Genomic DNA, 6819 nt, shown 5'->3' with positions numbered 1-6819 from the left:
TCATCATTCTATTTCATCAATTTCGTTTTTACAATCTGTTTTAATTAGAATCTGTGCATTTAGTTTAATTTCGTCCAAAACTCAATCCCCCTTTACTTTATTGTCCAATTTAGTTAGAAAGTGTCTTAGTTTATGTTTCTAAGTGTTTTGATTCAAGTTATTACACAAATTCGTCCAAATTCACCAAAGTGCTCAAAACTGCCCATAAAGTGTTTTTAAGGCAGTTTTGAGTGTTTTGGGTGATGTTTGAGTCTTTTGGTTTGTCTTAGTGCTTTAAGCGTTTAGTTTCGCATTCTTTGAGTCTAGTTTAAAACACTAAACTAAACTCAAAGAATGCGAAACTAAACGCTTAAAGCACTAAGACAAACCAAAAGACTCAAACATCACCCAAAACACTCAAAACTGCCTTAAAAACACTTTCTGGGCAGTTTTGAGCACTTTGGTGAATTTGGACGAATTTGTGTAATAACTTGAATCAAAACACTTAGAAACATAAACTAAGACACTTTCTAACTAAATTGGACAATAAAGTAAAGGGGGATTGAGTTTTGGACGAAATTAAACTAAATGCACAGATTCTAATTAAAACAGATTGTAAAAACGAAATTGATGAAATAGAATGATGAGAAACTAGTTAGAGGGTTCCTTATCCACACATGAACATATGCATATAATTTGATTCCCAGTTATGACTTCAACAAACGATGAATGACAATGCTCCAAGTTAATTAGGTCCGCTGATTGTAAAAACGAAATTGATGAAATAGAATGATGAGAAACTAGTTAGAGGGTTCCTTATCCACACATGAACATATGCATATAATTTGATTCCCAGTTATGACTTCAACAAACGATGAATGACAATGCTCCAAGTTAATTAGGTCCGCTTAAACTAACTTTCAGATTTCCCTAGATTCATTGGATTGAATGGAATACGCATTACAACCAAATTATTCCTAATCAAAGTCCCTAACTATGGAATACGCATGATAGAGACATTCAACAAAGATCATTAAGTTCAACGGAAATCATAAACATCGACTAGGCATTCATAACTATGGAATACGCATGTTAATCCAGCCTAGGGTTTACTAAACACAATCGTGACTAGCGATTTTTACTACTCATGAATATAAGTTCATAACGATTAGGTGAAATTCCCATATATCCTAGTATCAAGTTTAGGCATACAAATTAAGTGTCGACCCTCAACCCACATACATAAACAAGTTCTTAATCAAAACAGAAAAGTAAACCACATCTAAAGTTCATGAATTCATAACTGGAGTAAATCAAATCATAACCAACATATGTTCATGGTTTCAAACTTTCCCCTAACTAATTAGGGGTTTAGCCACTCATGATTACAACAAACTTAGAGAGTAATAACAAAGTAAACATTGAAAACAAGAACGAAGAACACCTAAAAATCCCAACAACTCAATCTTGAATTGTATGAACGTTTAGGTCTCTTCTCCTCTAGTTGCTGCAGCACAAGGGGTTTTGGTGAGTTTTGGGGGTTATGGATGATGTAGAATGATGTGTTTAGGGTAGGGATGGATGTAGGGGAAGGCAAGGAGTGTTTTTGGGCAGAAAATATGAAGAATGGTGAAGTATGGCAATGTTAGAGAGAGAGAATGAATTTCTGGCGTGAATGAATGTGTATGAGAGATGATTTTCTGAATATGGAAGAGTGAGTATATATAGGCACTTAAAACCCTAGGGTAATCAGATATGGACTTGAATTAATTAATGGGAGTGCATGTGGCTGCAATGGATTAAAGGATGGGAGTGCATGTGCTAAAATGATAAAGGGGGAATGCATGTGCAATGACAGCTAGGTTGAATGATTAAAGAGGTGTTGCTAGGTTGGAAATGCATGTGGAATGGCTGGAAATGGGATGGTGGTGCAATGATGGAGGAATAAGTGCATGTGGCTGAATTGGTGGTGAAATGATGAAAGAATAAGTGCATGTGGCTGAAATGTGGAAGGTGTGTGGCTACTTCAAGTAGGAATCCTTGTGACATCAACTCTTCAATTTCGTCCATTCCTTTTGCTCCAAGTATAAGCTATCCATTCCAAGTCCAAATTTGCTCCAAAATGCTTCAAAATGCATCTTTTTGCTTCCTTAGCCATATGAACCTAAAAACACACGAAAATGGCTTAAACTACTAAAACAACTATGAATTAACAATATAAATGCACGAAAACAAGCTAAGTAAGTCGCCTAAATATGCTCCTATCAATACCGGTGATGAGAACATCATCCCACTTTATGGGTCCGCGAGTTATATTTTGAAAATCCAATTGTACATCTCATAGATCATCCCTTAATGATCATCTCTACCAAAAATAAAAAAGAATACGAAACTATATAAAGGTTGAATTGAAGGAATAGTGTGCGAAACACAGATTTTCGTATTAATACGGGTAATGAGAAAATCATCTCACTTTATTTGCCTACAAGTTCTATTTCAAAAATCCAACTGTACATCTCATAGTTCATCCCTTAAATATCATCCATGCCAAAAATGAAAAGAATACGAAAATATATGAAGGTTGAATTGAAAAACAAAAAAAAAATTCTCGAAATAGATATTTTTGAATTAGTATGGGTAATGAGAACATTATCCCACTTTATGGGTTCACGAGTTATATTTTGAAAATCCAACGGTACATCTCATAAGTCATCCTTTAAAGATCATCTCTTCCAAAAATAAAAAAAAAGTATGAAACTATATGACTGTTGAATTGAAAAAAAAAATGCCAGAAATACAAATTTTTGAAGTAATACGAGTAATGCGAACATCCTCCCACTTTATGGATATACGAGTCATATTTTAAAAATTAAACTATACATCCCATATCGTCATCCCTTGAAGATCATCTCTGCCAAAAATAAAAAGAATACGAAACTATATGACTGCTGAATTGAAAGAAAAGTGCCTGAAATACATATTTTGAATTAATACGGGAAATGAGAACATCATCCCACTTTACGGGTCTACGAGTTATATTTCGGAAATCTAAATGACATCTCATAGGGTCATCTTTAAAGATCATCTATGCCAAAAATAAAGAGAATACGAAAATATATGACCCTTGAATTGAAAGAAAAATGCCATAAATATGGATTTTCGAATTGATACGGGTAATGAGAACATTATCCTACTTTATGATTCCACGAGTAATATTTTGAAAATCCAATTTACCTTTTCTTGGTCATCCCTTAAAGATCATCTCTGCCAAAAACAAAAAGAATACGTAATTATATAACTATCGAATTGAAAGAAAAGTGTCTGAAATACTGATTTTCGAATTAATACGGATAATGACAACATCATCTCACTTTACGGGTCTACGAGTTATATTTCAGAAATCCATATGCACATCTCATATGTCATCCCTTGAAGATCATCTCTGCAAAAAATAATAGGAATACGAAACTATATGACCCTCGAATTAAAAGAAAAGTGCCCCAATTTTCGAGTTAATACGGGTAATTAGAACATCATCCTACTTTACGGGTTTACAAGTCATAATTTGGAAATCCAAATGCATATCTAATAGGTCATCCCTTGAAGATCATCTACGCCAAAAATAAAGAGAATACGAAACTATCTGACCCTTGAATTAAAAGAAAAGTGCACGAAATACAGATTTTTGAGTTAATATGGGTAATAAGAACATCATCCCACTTTATTGGTGTACGAGTTATATTTCGGAAATCCAACCGTACATCTCATGGGTTGTCCCTTAAAGATCATCTCTACCAAAAATAAAAAGAATATGAAACTATATGACCCTTGAATTGAAATAAAAGTTCTTGAAACACATATTTTTGAATTAATAGGGTAATGAGAACATCATCTCACTTTTCGGGTCTACGAGTTATATTTCAGCAATCCAAAAATCCAATAGGTCATCCCTTGAAGATCATCTACGCCAAAAATAAAGAGAATACGAAACCATTTTCGAATTAATACAGGTAATGAGAACATCATCCCACTTTATGGGTGTACGAGTTATATTTCGGAAATCCAACCGTACATCTCATGGGTTATCCCTTAAATATCATCTCTGCCGAAAATGAAAAGAATATGAAACTATATGACCGTTGAATTGAAATAAAAGTTCTCGAAATACAGATGTTTAAATTAATACGGGTAATGAGAACATCATCTCACTTTTCAGGTCTACGAGTTAAATTTCAGAAATCCAAAAACACATCTAATAGGTCATCCCTTGAAGATCATCTACGCCAAAAATGAAGATAATACGAAACTATATAACCCTTGAATTAAAAGAAAAGTGAACGAAATACAGATTTTTGAATTAATACGGGTAATGAGAACATCATCCCACTTTATGGGTCCGCGATTTTTATTTTAAAAATCCAATTGTACATCTCATAGGTCATCCCTTAATGATCATCTCTGCCAAAAATAAAAAGAATACGAACTATATAATGGCTGAATTGAAAGAATAGTGCCCTAGATATAGATTTTCCTATTAATACGAGTAATGAAAACATCATATCACTTTATTTGTTTACGAGTTCTATTTTAAAAATCCAACTGTACATCTCATAGTTCATCCCTTAAATATCATCCATGCCAAAATGAAAAGAATACCTAAATATATGAAGGTTGAATTGGAAAAAGAAAAAAAAAAGTGCTCAAAATAGATATTTTCGAATTAATATGGGTAATGAGAACATCATCCCATTTTATGGGTCCATGAGATATATTTTGAAAACCCAACTGTACATCTCATAAGTCATCCCTTAAATATCATCTTTGCCAAAAACAAAAAGGAATATGAAACTATATGACTGTTGAATTGAAAGAAAATTTCCAGAAATACAGATTTTTGAAGTAATACGAGTAATGCAACTGTACATCTCTTAGGGTCATCCCTTGAAGATCATCTCTACCAAAAATAAAAGGAATACAAAACTATATGACTGTTGAATTGAAAGAAAAGTGCATGATTAATACAGGAAATGAGAACATCATCCCACTTAGGCCTAGGGCAGCAAGGGCGACCGCACAAGGCCTCAAAAAATCGAGGGCACCAAAAAATTTAATTTCTATTATTATAATGTTATGTTCAGTAAGCGTATAAAAATATAAAACTGGATATTTGTCATAAGATGTCATTTGCAGTGGTGTTTCACTGCTTTCAAGCAATGGAAAGGAACACGAGTTTGAAACTCAAATATGCTTATTTTTTTTTATGCATTTATTTCATCTTTGGTTTAAATATGTAGCTATATTTCTATATGTGCCTTTGACGAAAGTGGTTTTTACAAATTCATTTTCAATTAATTACCACCATTTGGCAAACAATAATAACAATAATAATAGTCACCCAAGTTCAAAATGAGGACCTTTTTCTTTTGAGAACTTTAACTAAAAGCTTTCACTACTGTTCACTTTAACGAAAAACCATATTTTTACACTAAAAGTCAATCTTAGTACTATTGACTTTACCATTTCGTTAAAATTCAAAGTTTTCAAGCTCTTTTCGTTAATTTTCTTTTTTCTTTAGCAACGATGTTCTGTTTCAATATAATGTTAGGGTTTAGGGTTACTTTCTTTCTTATCCAAGAAAAATGAGTTATATTTTTAATAAGATATATGTGGTATTTGGTTTTTCAATAATCATTTTTAGGGTTCAATGACACACCCCGACCGAGATCAGGGCATGCTGGCCGTCACGCGGAGGTGACGTAGCCATGTGCACGTGCGGAAGCTAAAGAAAGTAATGTAAAAGTACGAATAATTTAAAAACTAGCATACAAAGTACTAAGACAAGTGCTAGCGTAAGTGAAACGCTAAGTTCAGAGCATGAAGTCTACAGCAGTCCAAAGAAAATGATACGACAGTAGTACACCCAAAGGTGACCCTACAATGGTGAGTATCTGTTAGAAATGCCGGGACGCCCTCTGGGAAAACCACCGAACCTGCTAGACCACTAGAACCTGGAGGGGCGCAAAAACAAAAGCGTGAGTGGGCAAAAACAAAGCTCTTTGAAAACCATTTAACAAAATACATTCTAACCCCTCGCCGTAAAACCTGTATACTTCCCAGAAATAAACATATATACGTATGTATAAATATGCCAAACATGCTCAAGGGTATACCAATCATGCTCAAGAATGTGCCATGTCAAAGCCTCATAATAATATGCAAGTGCTCAGGTATAAATCACATCAATAGCATAACATCTGGCAGCCGGAGTCACCTAACGTGACCTGTACGGCTGCATATAGAGCTCCAATCTCAAACTCAATAACTGAACCTGCCCACGAGTCGGAACCACCTAAAGTGGTCTGTACGACAGGCCTGGGTGTAATACATATGTACGCTCTAGTGCTACGATCACGTGAAGGCTGTGCGAATAATCGCGGGTCACCTACGAGTCGGAACCACCTAATGTGGTCTGTACGACAAGACTGTGCACCTAGCTTGGATCCAAGCTGAGCATGTGGTGCGGGAGGTGAACATCACGTGAAGGACTGTGCCCTGCTCAGGGCGGGAGCACTAACACCAGGGGTGCAGGTTATGAGCTCTCTAAGCATCTCAAACTACTGCTGAATGTAAATATGAATAACATTTACCTGGCACTTACCTGTGCATCCACAGCACCCAATACGCATATATATATGTATGCCACTACTAATACATGTGATGATGCATAAACGACAATCATATGGCGCATGGCATAAAACAAATAACCCTTTTTCTTTAATTTCTGGGAATATAATTGTATATAGGTATATACGGAAAACCAAAAGCCCACTCACTGGTAAG

This window comes from Pyrus communis, chromosome 17 (assembly GCF_963583255.1).
Source record: "Pyrus communis chromosome 17, drPyrComm1.1, whole genome shotgun sequence".
Lineage (NCBI taxonomy): Eukaryota > Viridiplantae > Streptophyta > Magnoliopsida > Rosales > Rosaceae > Pyrus > Pyrus communis.
The sequence above is the reverse complement of the archived record's forward strand: the minus strand, read 5'-3'. Positions refer to the sequence as shown.